The sequence below is a fragment of the Eurosta solidaginis genome, chromosome 1 (assembly GCF_040869045.1).
Source record: "Eurosta solidaginis isolate ZX-2024a chromosome 1, ASM4086904v1, whole genome shotgun sequence".
Taxonomy (NCBI): Eukaryota; Metazoa; Arthropoda; class Insecta; order Diptera; family Tephritidae; genus Eurosta; species Eurosta solidaginis.
In genome coordinates this window covers 53837968-53853223 of record NC_090319.1, presented here as the reverse complement: position 1 = coordinate 53853223, position 15256 = coordinate 53837968, and the positions used below count along the sequence as shown (strand labels likewise).

The 15256-nt window shown below is 36.4% G+C and overlaps 1 protein-coding gene across 13 annotated transcripts in view; it reads left to right on the top strand.

Moving 5' to 3' along the window:
- Positions 1 to 15256, top strand: part of LOC137253408 (probable multidrug resistance-associated protein lethal(2)03659) — a 133553-nt gene that overhangs the window by 24264 nt on the left and 94033 nt on the right. For 5 of the 13 annotated variants that reach the window (XM_067790330.1, XM_067790322.1, XM_067790346.1 and 2 more), the window contains exon 2: positions 1182 to 1407. The exons of 2 other annotated variants lie outside the window; for them this stretch is intronic. The gene's annotated coding sequence lies outside the window, so the exon portion shown is untranslated. Of the gene's footprint in view, positions 1 to 1021; positions 1408 to 6707; positions 6733 to 15256 lie in introns of those variants that run through there. 6 more of the 13 variants (XM_067790360.1, XM_067790369.1, XM_067790354.1 and 3 more) reach the window with 4 other exon arrangements.

Sequence of the window (15256 nt, the reverse complement as noted above, 5' to 3'; positions counted from 1 at the left end):
CCTTAAAAATCAAAGTCGAAAAAAGGTCAAAAAATTAAATTTCGCAGGCTCGAAAATTATTTTTTTGGGTATGCGTAGTGGAACTTTTTTTCCTGAGCCCAAATCCTATCGAAAAATCGATGGCGCGATATCGGTTAATAAATCGACCCAGTCTAATATACATACATAGCCATAGGTAAATGTATGTACATAATATAACAACAGGTACCAGCGCAAGGCAACAGCAAAAGGCATTTTCAGCACTGAAAGCGAAAGTCACAAACACATGCACACACAGTAGCTGTATTTCGTTGCTAACTAGTGCAATTAAAACACTAGCTAGCTTACCGAATTGCATGGAAAGCAACAATAAAAAGTAATCGAATTGAGTTGGCTAAGCGCTTTCAGTTGAAACCGCGTAGGTAATTGTCAAACTGATTGATAGTGTTGTATAGTGTTGCATATTCAAAAATAGGGCACTAATGTGAACGAGCGAATGAAATGAACATACGAATGTGCAGATAAACAAAAATAACAAAATAACAGCGTGGCGGCAGGGTGACATACATACAAACAAACACACGCATTTCATGTATTTTGTTTTTGTAATTCTCTGGTTGAGTGTCAAAAACATACTGCGCTAGAAGTAGAAATGTCATAGCAGCGAAAAAAAGTAACAATTAGCTGATAAACCTCCACCATCTGTATGGTTTTGGCATAATGAAACTTTCCCTACAAAAAATTTGGTCACAAAACTTACCCACGCCCATGCAATTGTGACTATACATATAACCTATGACTGTAAAATGACTAGTCAAATGACGTGGATTGACGCGAGCGTTTTTGCAGGGTTTTTAGCCAGTTGAAGCGTTTTCTTCAAGCTCGCTTGAAAAAAAATACACCTAGTATACTTAGTTGCAAAAAATGTTTCTGATTGTTGATTTTATACAAATACATTACTGGGTGGTGACCAACACAATATTGCTTAAGCAATTATAGGAAATAAGGAATATGACTGATACTCCTTACATATGTATTTCAGATTTCTTTTCATAAGCCTTCTGATTAAAACGAATAAACCTAAAAGGTGCACCAATTTTTGTTGGGTATGGCATATATAAAAAAATATAATAACAGAGCAATGTGTGAATTACAAAACAAATACCAATTACAAAAAAATATGTTCCTACATGCATTCTTAGAAATATATTAAAGTTAAAAGTTCGCAAAGCAAACGAGTGTAATAAACAACTAAAAACGAATAAATAATTGTGCGTAATTGAATTGATAGATGAAGAAGAAGCATAAGCGGTTGCACTATTGCCAGTGAAAGAATAAAAGGCAAAAAACAGAGCAGCAGAATTGAAACGAACCGACAAATATTGGAAATAGAAACTTCATAAATAAGAGGAAACACACAAAAAAGAGGTAAATATATTTTTAAATAAAGCCGTTATGTTTCATATATGTAAATACGAGCCGTATCCGTGCGCATCTTGGGCAACCAATCTAAAAGTCTCTTATCAAGGCTCAACAGAAATCAGCTGTTCTACCAATCAATTAAAACTTAGAGCTTGCGCTGCCATCTAGCGTATGGTATGGGCGAATCTTTATCTTTACAACCCAAACTTTATTTATAGATTTGGATTCCAAATAAGAGCGAAAAAGACACCCGTACATAAAAACAGCAATTAGAAATAATATATATGATTTAAATGATTTGCTCATGCTATTGTAATATTTGACACAAATTAGAAATTTTCGAATATTTTTATAAAAAGATACATACATATTCATATGTAGCTTTCCAGGCAAAAATTACTAAAAGCTACGCAATTTTTTATATAGATGAGTTTAATGCAATATTATGCATGATGAGTAGATTACACGTATTTTTATGGAGAACAGCAGATCGAACGGCACTGGCGCTATCTGACATGAAAAAGTAGCCAACTTCCAACTTTTGTTGCAAACAAAGCATAAGAAGAATGCAACATTTGCTTTGGCTAAGGGTGCTTTCACACTTTGCAAGTGAAATTATTTTTCCCACTCGTTGGTACACTGAAAGAAAAAGACTGCTAAAATCAACCGAAATACGGGTGAATTCAACCGAAATTTCTGTAAATTTTTATCCATCGCAACAAGATGTTGAATCAACTGAGCACAAATCGTTGATTCGTAATTGACCGTTTTAGTAGTCAAATGAACAAAAAAAGTTGTTGCGACAGCTTTGTACGAAAGTACCTATGTTGCAAGGCAGATGAGTTTTCACTGAGATCTTTTCATGGCAGAAAACACTCGGAGTGCTTGCCGAACAGTGTCGAGGGCGACCCGCTTACAAAATTTTCTTCTAATTGAAAAACCTTATTTCTAAAATTTTTATGTTGCTTTGCCCGGGGTGTGAACCCAGGGTCTTCGGTGTGGTAGGCGCAGCACGCTACCATCACACCACGGCGGCCGCCACATACATACGTAAATATGTGCATACATATAGTATACAGCATACATAAGTACAAACAGAAACGATATAATATAGAGACATTGCATAGACGAAAAATCGTGTGAGGCAAGCTTCACAAAATTCTAGTAGGTCACATTCACCACTTACCACAGCAGAATTTGTTAAACTACCACTGTCTGTATTTGTTATTTAACAATTATTTGTACACTTTTTATTCGGCTAATGTGTTCAGAATTTTAACTTTTCTCTCTAAAACTCCAATCAGTGTATTTCTGTGCTTAAATTATTTTAAAAGTTGTGTTAAAGTTTTTGGGGTGGTGAAAGTGACCTACTAGAATTTTGTTACGCTCCGCTGCTTTCCACCGAAGTTCCCGCATGCAATATCTTTATATTCAAAAATTTTTGGTACATAATAGAGAGCGCAGTGAACCTATAATTCTCTTTGAAATTTGCTCATGTATTGACAAATGTTCACTATTGAAATGACCAGTGAGATCAGTTGTGTTAACAAAAAAATCAGTTAGATTGATTAGGAATCTGTCAATTTTACAGTTTTTTGTTTTTAACTTAAGAGCGACAATTTCTCTTCTGTTGAAATGACTAAACTAATTTGTTCGCTTGACAAAGAACTCCGTCGAATTAACCATAATTCGATCAATTTCACCGAATCTCCGTTAAGTCAAGAACAACAGAACCGAATTGTTGATTTTAGTAGCATCATTTCTTTCAGTGTACTTTTCTAATATTTTTTACAGTTAAAAACTGCATTTAACAAATGAATAGGACACAAAGTATGTTAGCAAGAATTTTTCTTGTATAGTGGGGATGTATATAACAGTGCTTGGCGAAATTTTGTATGTGAATGGACAAGGCGAAATAAACTTCAATTGCTATGTCTGAAGCACCTTTACATTGACAAACGCAACATCTTGTGCATTGTTTACTATATAGTTTGACAGCTTAAGAAGAGGTTATGTTGCGAATAGAGTGGAAGGCAGTGGACTAGGCAGTCGAATGGCATATAATTAAGGAATGGTGTTCGGAGTTTTTTCAAAGTTAAAAAAAAAATGATAAAACCTTTAATATAAATAAAACTATTGTTTTAATAACAACAAACACGCCATATATATTCTGTATACATAAATTTGTAAGGATTATCTCACATTAAAATTTGAATTAAATAATCTAAAGTTTTTTTTTTGAAACTGAGTCGAGAACTGTGCGTGTGAATGTGAGAATTTTTACCGATCAGCTGTTAGTTGCGCTACTTGGTAAAATTTACAATGATCTTGTGTGATTGTGGCGTGATTGCGTTAGACGCATCTATATGGAAAACTTCATGTGGTTCGGCCATAATCATTGTGGATAAGACAAGTGTGATAACTTCTGCATAGACGTCAAAATCATTGTAAAGGCCTACAAGTAGGATATGTAGCAGCACGCACATACACAGCCACGCTCACCTGATAAAATGCTTGTTCTTGTTCGTTTTTTTTTGTGGATGCTATTTCGCACTGTTGTACTTCTTAGGTCCAAGAAATGTGTAGTGGCTGCTAACGAAAACTGCGTAAAATTTTTATTGTAAAATTACAAAGAAATTTCCTTATTTACTTTCAAACGAGCACTTAATTACATCTCTCTTTAAAATCCACATGTTTTGGACAATTTTAATTAACAAATTGTGATACTTTATTACCGGGGACGATTGCTAAAAACCGACCAAAACCGTCGGGGGAGGTATTAATAGACGCGTTTTTGCCTCGCTTCCGATAATTCGAATACTTTTTCGTCTTTGGACTTTTGATAACAGGACAAAACGTGTATTTTCATTTCTCTTTCCACATTTTTGAACGGGTTATTGCAGTCGACCTCGGTTTCAAACTGTTTTTCGCCGAGAACTTATGAACGGGTAGAAAAACTTAGCACCCGTGTTTGTATTCTTAATACTGGAATAACTACGCGTCCTCAGATACCCCAATTCAAGACTTTTGTATAATTTTCTGTAGGACCCATATAGGTGCACAACATTTTCATACTAAATTCGTTCAAAAAAATGTACCATCACAGCAACCCTCATCTGATATTCCGGTCCTTTTTTTGTTTCCCTGCGTCGATTTCCACGACAGCAACTCCGGTAATTTTGACACTTCGTTCAGCGTCAAATGCATGTTCCACGCAGGTTCCACTCAGTTCCACAATAGTTTGACACTGACCGAAGTGTCAAACGGAGAAAGAGAAAGGAATTCATATATATACATATCATACTTGTAAACCTGTACTATGGTCAAAATTACAAATAGATTGGATCACCGGATTTTTTATTGACTATCGCTGTCTCATTCTGTATCTCTTTCTATCACCCGCTGAAGAATTTAACCGCGGTAGTCACATCGCAAGAAATTAAAAATTCCATGCGACCAAAATAAAAAAGCCTAAGAAGCATCCACTTCTTTGTGTCCACCTTTCAAGAAAACTTATACGCTTTCTGCTACCTTTTTATAAAGACTTTTTTAGCAAACGTACACAGGAAAGCTCTGGTTTTGGCAAGAAATGTATGTGCATCTCATTTATTCTTGAGCAAGGACCATGTAAGAACAGAATCGGTTAAATGTCAGGGTTAGCACTGACAAATTTTATGAATGGAATTTGCGACTCTATTTGAGCACAAGTGTTCATTTTCTCTTGTTAAGTATATGCTCTTTAACTTAAGTGCATTTTCATTTCGAATATATACATTTTAACAAATTTTCTTTTCATGTATTTCTGAATTTGACTTTCGTGTCTTGCAGGGAAGTGACGACGCTTCGTAAGGACAGAGAGCGATTAAGGAAATGTCAAACCTACTTTGCTGCAAATATTTTGCACAAAAGAAATATATACGGAATTTTTCTAGAGCGTTTCTTATGATGTGGATACTGCGATTTGTACGGTATACAAGCGGGACACCTCATTTACATTCTCGGCCTTTAATCACATTATTTCTTCTAAACGCAAGTTCTAATCAGTAATTGAAAATTCAATATGTATTACCTTTGGTGTAATTTGCTATTGCATGATAGCATGGGGTTATAAAATAACCCCGTAACTAGAAGCTTTCTAGGACCTATGCTTACTTGCTGCTTCTAGAACAGATAGCTGTGAAATCTCTCCAACCCGGACTTTCCACATCTGCCATCACAAGACCTTATTTGAAAGCTTGTGTAGCCAGAAGGCAGTGTCCAGTCAGAATACACATAATGTGCCTACTATCCCCTCTTTTCAATGATATGAGTAACTTTGTTAGTCTAAGGTTTCGACATTATGCAACACCTGCAACTTTGCGGTTGCATGCCTTTCGTGCTTGGACGATCATGTGCAACTCTTGCCTTCTTTTAATCTCACCCGATATGATAAGAACGTCAGCAGTACAAGCTTCGAGAGATGCACCCTATTTAGCTGGTGCATCCATTTGTTTATTTTCATCTATTCCCTTATGCCTCGGGAACCTAATAAAAGTAGATATATGTATTTCCCTATCCCGTTTTTTTTCGAGGATTGCTAACACACTATTCGTTCTGCGCTATGCGAGATTATTGTCTTAATTGCTGCGTGGCTTTCAATATTCAAACTATTTTCTTCCAGTGTTTCTACTGCCTTGATTAGGGCTACTATTTTCGCCTGAAAAACGCTACAGTGATCTGGTAGCTTGTAGGATCTGTTGATTTAGGGATCCACGCAGTATACCGCACATCTTACACCTCCCACTGCTTTGAAACCATCGGTGTACACGTGCATCACCTCGTCCGTCTGATGGTTTGGCCTGCATTTTACCATTTGAAAAATTGTGTATATGTATATATACAGTGTACTCTCTCTTAAACGGACACCTAAAAGACTGCCAAATTTGTCCGCTTATGAGAGGTGTCCGCTTATGAGAAAAGTATTATTGATGAATGTTTAAACAGTTTTATTTCCAAAACAAGAATATTAATACATACAAATAAGACTGAGTTAGGAGGTTCATAAAGCTTTGTTCATAAATTAAAGAATAAAGTTTTGTGCACCAAATATTCAAAATAATACAAAAAAGTCAGAAATTTTCGCTTGGCGAGTTTTTCCTTTTATTTCAATATCTTGAAGATGTAGTTGAATATCAGTTACCATTTCAACACCCCTAAGGTCGCTGTGATTTAAAGAAAAATCCTTTAGTTTTTTTATAGCTAAGTAAGCCTCTTTATAAGAAGTAATCTTGTCAGCAATATTATTTTCTATTTCATCTTCAGACGAGGTGGCCAGCGATTCTTGGAAAACAGGTAACATTTCAGTAATGATATTTTCCACGTATTCATCATTAATAGAGATTTCATTATCTAAATTAATAAAGTCCTCCACGTCAATTTGGATTTCGCTCTTAACTCGATTAATAACTCTAGAGAACTGGGCAAGTTCTTATAAAGGAATCTCATTTTCTGCAGTCCAACCGCTTTCATCATTGGGCAAATCGGTTTTCACAAACCCAGCTTTAATAAAACAATTTTGTATTGTCTGTGGACTCACTTGTTCTCACGCCTTGTGTATAAAATAAACGACGTCTAACAAATTTATTGATTATGATAATTCCATAGCATAATTTGAATCTTCCATCCGTACCAAAATATGTTTTAAAAATAACGACTTGTACATAAATTTAAAGTTTTTATAACACCTTGACCAAGCGGCTGACAAAATGCTGTTGTATTTGCTGGGAGAAAAATTACTTTAATATTCTTCAGTTTTAGATCACGAGGATGGGAAGCTGTATTATCTAGAAATAACACGACGTTTCGTTCTTGAAGTTGCATTTTTTTATCAAACTGCACGAGAAAATCTGTCATCAAATCAGATGTCATCCAAGCCTTTTTGTTTGACCGCCATGTAAGTGGTAAATTGTTCAAATTAATGTTGCGAAACGCTCTAGGCCTTGCAGATTTCCAATAACAAAAAGGCGTTCTTTTTCTCCAGCCATATTGACGCAGTGTAAAATCGTGAGTCTATCTTTAGCCAGTTTTCCAGCCGTGCATTTTGCACCTTTTAATGCAAATGTTTTATCGGGGTAATGCTCGGAATAATAAGCCAGTCTCATCTGCATTATAAATATTTCGTGAATCATATCCTTTAATCAAATATGGTACTTTTGCGCAAAAACGTTTGACGTCATCTTGGTTTACACTACCGGCTTCTCCAGAAATTGTACGGAAAGTTATGTTGTGACGTTTTTTGAACCTTTCCAGCCAGCCGGATGATGCACTAAAATCGTCGTAATTGAGTCTCAGTGCAATTTTTTTGGCTTTGCTCCTTATAAGTGTGCCTGACAGAGGAATGCTCTTATTTCGAGCCTTCACAAACCATTCGTAGCATAATTTATCAATATTAAGACCTTTGGGCTTCAGCAGACTCCTTTTTCTCTCCGAGTTGACGTCAGTGTCCCACAAACTTAAAATTTGATCTTTGTTTTTGATAATGCTAGCAGTTTGCGTTTTGCTGATCTTACATTTCTTTGCCAACACTCATACACTTAGTTTTACTTTCTTATGAATTTTAATGACATTAACTTTGTCTTTAATACTCAACACTACTTTAGGCTTTGCGATTCAGGTACGTACACACACAAGAAGATACTAACTACGTGTATGCAATAGGTACATACATTTTTATGTTTTTTACTGTATTGAAAACAGGTTCTTCGTATTTAGGGGATTCCCCTACATCCATGCACGTATTAGTGAATAAGCAACAGCTGTACGAATATGGTAAATAGTAAATGAAAAAAAAGTGTTGTAAGCTGTCCGGTTATGGGAAATTAAAAAGCCCTTTGGGATAAAAAGCAAGTGTCCGCGTCCTGTTATGGGAGGGTTGTCCGCTCAAAAGGGAAAAACTTAAAAAATGCTCAAGGATTTTTTTGGTACTGAAAAAATTGTCCGTTTATGAGAGGTGTACGCTTAAGAGAGGTGTCCGTTAGGAGAGAGTACGCTGTATGTAACTATATATGTGAGTAGATAAAATATTTGGAGGAACTATCCCAAACGCTATTAGTTTTTGTCCATAATTACCAGTTTTAAGTTCTTGCCATAAATATAGGTATCCTATCCCTAATATACATATTGTAACAAATTTAGGGAAAATCCGCTTATTCCAAACCTTATGCGAACGCTCAAATCGCTAAACTGTTGAATAAATCACTCCAATATTCTGTATTGCAAAATGGTCTTTATTAGACTACTTTGAGAGTACTTCACAATAACACTTATACTTCACAACCAATAGCGTCTTAAATCAAAACTGAATAGTCATCCCTCAGCTTGCGCTTCTTTTATACTCTCGGTTTCCTCGTTCACCCATTTCTCCAAAGGTCTAGTAATTTCGCGAACTTCATGCTTGGTTACCAGTCATATACAAGTATATTTGTAGTTTGTAGCCATATACGTGTGTATATGTGTACTTCGGCTGATGGTTACATGTGTTTGTGAGTATCTCTCCGTTGCCTTGAATGTATGTTACGTACACAAGAGTGGCAGCTTGGTTTATTGTTGTTGTGCCTTTATTTAATAACCGCTTAGTGATGCTAATATTCGTCACAATACATATATTGTGTACATACATATATACATAATCATACAAACATACTATGTATGTTCTTACTCCTTTAGAACCTTTAACATTTGCTTTTTATTAAATGTGAAAGTTGAGGTGTCGTGATAAATTCAAGTCGTGTAATATATATAAATGCCAAGCCATTGGGATTATTGGAATGTGTGGATTATGACTTTTTTCCTTCAGCTTAACTCGCATCCGCTTTTCGCACAATGTTACAAACAAAAAAATTAACAGAAGTTTGACTTTAAACCACCAGGTCGCAGGCGCTGACGGATTGCTTTCGGAGCTATTCAAATACGATGGCGATGCGCATGCATCAGCTTGTTTACAATATATGGTCAGACGAGTGTATGGCTGACGATTGGAATCCAAGTGTTCTTTGTCCAGTCCACAGGAAGGGGGATCCTGCAAACTGCACAGAATCAGCCTTCTTAGTATTGCATATAAGGTCCTGTGTGAAAGATTGAAGCCGACCGTGAATGACCGATTGGACCTTATCAGTGCGGCTTCAGACCTGGTAAATCTACCATAGACCAGATTTTCACTATGCGTCAAATCTTGGGAAAAATCGCTCGCAAAAATATTCACACACATCACCTCTCCGTCCTTTTTAAAGCCGCCTTCGACAGCACGACAGTACGAAAGGATTGCATATATGTATGCCGCCTTCTCTGAATTTGGTTTCCCTGAAAAACTTATATGGCTGTTCAAAATTACGTTGAGCAACATCATCAGCTCATAAAGAATTCGGAAGGACCACTTTAAGTCGTTGGAAACCAAACGAGGCTTCAGACAAGGCAACCCCCTATTGTGCGATTTTTTTAATTTGATGCTGGGGAAAACAATACAAGCTGCAGAACTTAACGGCCTGGAAATTTTTTTTATAAAAGCATGCAAATCTGGCGACATTGCTACCATAACAGAAGCTGAAAAGATTGGTTTGATGGTGAATGAGGACAAAACGAAGTACCTGCTGTCATGAAGCAAAGAGTCAGCGCATTTACAACAACAGCTTTGAAATCCAGCGAAGACTCACTCTTGCCAACAAACTTTACTTGGACTAGGTTGGCAACTGAAAAGTAAAGTGACTGGCAACTTAAGGTCAATTTAAGGTTTACTGGCAAACTGAGTTGAACTTGTACTGGAAAACCCGGTCTTATATTAGCAATCTGATCAATATAGGATTTAAGCTTTAACTTCTACAGCGGGCCTTAATATTGGTATGTGTGATGATATCCAGCAAATTATTGTTATTATATATTATCGTAATGATCATGACTATTGAAGTTTAACATCTGTCCAATCAACTGTGAATTACAATAATAATTGGTCATTAAATGCATTTTAATCATACATCGCATGCCTGATCTAAAATGAGCTAACTCGAAAATTTAAATTTTTGAAATTCTACTTTTAACGAAATTCTTAACTCAATACCAATAACCGATGCAACAATAGCTCCACCTTTTCACGATAACAGTTTTGATAAATACGTCCCTATCACATATGTATGCATGGGAGAGGCAGTAAGTTTTTTGCATTTTCTGACGTTGTGTGTGTTTTCGAATTAATTGGTATTTAGAGTTGGGTGTGTGATATCTTTATTACAATAGGGCAGTTCACGATCCTTGTGAGAATGGTCTCTCTTCGTTACATAGTGTAAGGAATTTTGGGAAATTCCACTTATTCGAAACCTTCTGCTAACGTTCGAATCGCTAAACTGTTGAATAAATCACTAAATGACTCCAATATTCAGTATTGCAAACTAGTCTTTATTTAGATTACTTTGGGAGAAGTACAATTATTCTTCAATATCACGTACTTCACAGTAGCGTGTGTTAATCAAACTGATTAGTTATTACTCAGCTTGCGCTGCTTTTATATTCTCGGTTTCTTCGTTCACCCATTTCTGCTAAGGTCTATTAATTTCGCGAACAGTTGTAGCTCATGCTTGGTTAGTTACCAGCTATATTCATGTATATCTGTAGTCTACGCCTCTCCCATAGCCATATGCGTGTGTATTTGTGTGTGTGAGATATCTCCTCGTCGCCTTCTACATAAAAGTGGCTGCTTCATTGTTGTTGTGCATTTTTTTATAAGCAGCTTAGTGATGTTAATATTCGTCACAATAGAAAATTTTCATTGCATACCAGACGCAATGCAACAACGAAATACATGCAAATGTGCCCATAAAAAATTTTGCAGAATACAATACAAGGCAAATCCATACCAGGTGGTGGCAAACCGAATTCAACCAATTTGCTGTGCTTAAAAATGTCAAGTCGAAAGAAAATTTTAATTGATTTCGATTAACTGACATATTACAGTACACGGAGCTGTATGGAAAATAATCAAAAGAAGCAATCAGCTGTTGGGATAACAATACCTGGTACTGAATTCGCCTTGATACAAGATCATGGCGGAATCATTCACATACCTACAAACATAAATAAAAGTTCCATGTACTTTGTTTTTGTAAAGTCGATGGACTAATGTCAAAATCGTACTGCACCGGAAGTTGATGTATCAAATCAAATAGGTTAGGTTAGGTTGAACTGGCCGGTCCATGAGGACCTCACATAGACTGATTGAGTCCTTGTGTTACCAGAAGTTTGTTTTAACGACCAAAGTGAAAACCCCTATCAAAAACCAGGACCTATGTTATAAAATAACTCCGTCCTCTTGGCAAATAATAGAAGCTTCCTAGGATTTAAGCCACTTGCTGCTTCTAGATCTGACAGCTGTATCACTCCTAATAGCTGGAGTCTTAGCCTGGCAAGTGCAGGGCACGAGCACAGAACGTGCTCGATCGTTTCCTCCTCCAACCCGCACTTCCTACATATGCTATCACTGACCAAGCCTAATTTAAAGGCATATGACGCCAGAAGGCAGTGTCCAGTCAGAATACCCGTCATGAGTATACAGTCCTCTCTTTTTAATGATCGCTTCTCGGCCTATGGCTTCGCTTTCAATCGTTTGTTGTCCGCTTGAGTACCTCTAAGGAATGACTTGAAAGAGCCATCACGGTTCCAATTTGCAAAACCGGGCCTCCCCATTACGCCTGCTGCCAAGCTCGGTAATCTAGAGGAATACCTTCAGGGCTGGACCGTCTTCATCCAAAATGAAGTTGGTTTTAGTTACCATTTTCATTATATCAACATTAACGTGGCGGGGCGGACAAGCTGTGAATGCGGCCATTCTTTCTGCAGCATTGTGAGTACTTCATCACCGGCTTTAAACTTCGAGTGAAAAACGGAGCTACTAGCCCAGGTGGTCTTAGTTTTGGCGCCATTGAAAGGAGGCGTACAAACTGTAGAAGCTTTCTTTCCCTGAATAGTGCCTTAATATTCCCGAAAACAAGCTTCGGAAAGTTTCTACGTAATCCGGTGCCCGTAAACTTACTCGAGCTGTCGCGCTCCCGATATAAATTCTATACGTTTTGATAGTACTAGGATTGAGCTCTGTCCAAATGTCTGCTACGATGTCCCGAATTATGGTAACGCAGCAGAACCTTCTTCAGACGTTACAAAATTCAATGATCCGATTTCTAGGGAAACAGAAATTCTTTTTATAAATGGTTTTTGTTAAAGTACTAATATTTGTATATGTTACATAATAATTTTTGAGCCAAAATTCAAAGGTCAGAGTCTCTGGATGATCCAAAAAAGTCACGGGGTCTCAGAATTGGAAAATATCTTCAGAATCCGATGCCTTAGTACATACAAGTAACGAACCGGACCCGTGCGCATCATGCGCAACAAATTTAAAAGTCTCATATCAAATATCAACAGAAATCAGCTGTTCTATCAACGAAACATATATAAACTTACATGAAAACATCTATTAACTTCGCTGGCATCCGGCGAACGTTAGCAACTGCCGGTAATGCAGTGTTAGTTCTAATCAAATATTCACAATAGTGCCATAGTACAAATAGATTTCTTTGGGTGACCACAATCGTTTATTTTTAACAAATTATTTTAATAATAGCTAAATAAAAGCACTACGACCAATAATGCCCAAAGCTCGCTAATAGCCCGAATCCCCATCTTTACAACCAAAACTTTATTTATAGATTTAGATTCCAAATAAGAGCAAAAAAGGGACCTGTCATTAAAAACAGCAATTAGAAATAATATATAAGATAATTATTATTTCAGCAAATAATTATGGTTGTCAAGTGAATATGCAAATCTATCAATGTCGGCATGGTACGGTTATTTCAACGCTTAGATAACGTAACCATTTATGATGTGATCTGCCGATTTGTAGCCCGTCAAAACGTGTTAAAATTAATTTTATAAAAAAGAATAAAAAAATTAACGCTTGTCATTGAGCGATAATTACACATACGCATACAATACATAGGTATATGGGGGTGTTTTTTTTATTATTAAGGTGAACCGTTTTTATGAGTTATTTTTTGTTGCTTATATCACCAAGAATTCCTTTCTAGTATGGAGTTGCGGAAAAAAAGTCAGTCGATGCGGGCTTTCTAATGATAGAATTTTTACGAAAGTATCGATACCGGTACTCGTTTAAAATAAAAAAAATTAAATAAGTAAATGTAAGGCGCGATAACTTTCGAGGAGATTTTAGGCCGAGCTTCTCTCTTCAAATTTGCGTGCTGCCGTTTATAATTTTTCCTACAAATTGGCGGGACGGGACCTACTCGTTTTCCGTCGACTTCGAACGGCATCTGCAAAGCAGATTAGTTTGCACTGAGACGCTTTTCATGGCAGAAATTCACTCGGAATGCTTGCCAAATCACTACCGAGGGGCAACCCCGATTAGAAAATCTTTCTTCTAATTGAAACAAATTGTTTCTAAAATTTTGATGTTGCTTTTCCGGGGCGTGAATCCAAGATCTTAGGTGTGGTAGGCAGAGCACGCTACAATCACACCACGGCAGTCACCGTTTGATGTTATCACGCTATAGGTGAAGTAAGCGAATGTGTCAAATTGTGAGGATCTACTACCATAGTAGTGGTGTTAATAAATAACACTTTTTATACAAATATTCTGTATTTGTTCAACAGTTCAGTGATTCGAACAATGGTTTTCTATATAACTAGTTTGGCAGCTTAAATTGAGTTTATGTTACGAATTGAGTGAAAGGCGGTGAAAGAAGGCAGTCTAATGGAGTGGATGGAAGAACAGCAGGATGAGCAGAGTTGCATTACATCAGTATGCCTTCAATCTATGTATCAATATGAAAGATAAAAGCAGAAAAAATAACTTAATACATGAATATAAGCAAACATTTTCTATTAATTACTGCAAATAAGGTGTCCTAAGTGATGCATAAGTGCCAAAATTATCACAATTCATTACATTAGTGACATTTGTGTGTGTGTTCTAAATTTTAGCGATCAGCTGTTAGTGCGCTACTTGTTAAGGTTTACAATGATTCGATTGATAAAAAAAGGCGTAGCATTACGGAGAGTTCATAAGATTCGCAACAATGCCATTATTTACCAACATTATGCGATTGAAGTTATTATAACCTGTGTACAGGCAGCTAGGTATAAAAAGTGTTTTTTCGAAAATTGGATATTCTGATTCCGTGAAATATGAACACTCGTTGGTTCGAAAACAAAAACTCTTTCATGCTGGAAGCCATGTGGGGAAATTTAAATTTATATGAAGATGTAATGAGTCAAGTAGTACTTCCATGAGAGCGTCATGCTGTGAATGGTACAACGTCGCAACCAGTTTGTCTGTAAACCAAAATTACCAACTGATTGACGTAAAATCATTTCGAAATACATATATACATCAGGGATAATCTTATTTATCGTGAGTTTTTGAGGCGTTAAAAGGTTCAAGAAAAAACGAAAATATGAAGCTATTTGTCATATATTGTTATGTATCGAAATGAATACAAATCCTCCTACTGATAGATAAAAATGTACGTGTCCGATATCTTATCTCTTGGACGCCTAAAAGTTTGATCAATTAATAAGCCCAAACCAATAAATAAGTAGACAATTTACATACGAACACGTACAATAACAATTGATTGCGCAAGTACCTATTTGAATGGCATTACCGTCAATTTTCTTATAAGCTTCGAACCACAACAAAAACAACCCCATAGATTTTCTTTACTTTCAGAAGTATTTATTTATATATGTAATATACAAAAATATGTAGATCGGGTATTACGTCTTGAGGTGAATTTTTTTCTTTTTTCCTGCGTAA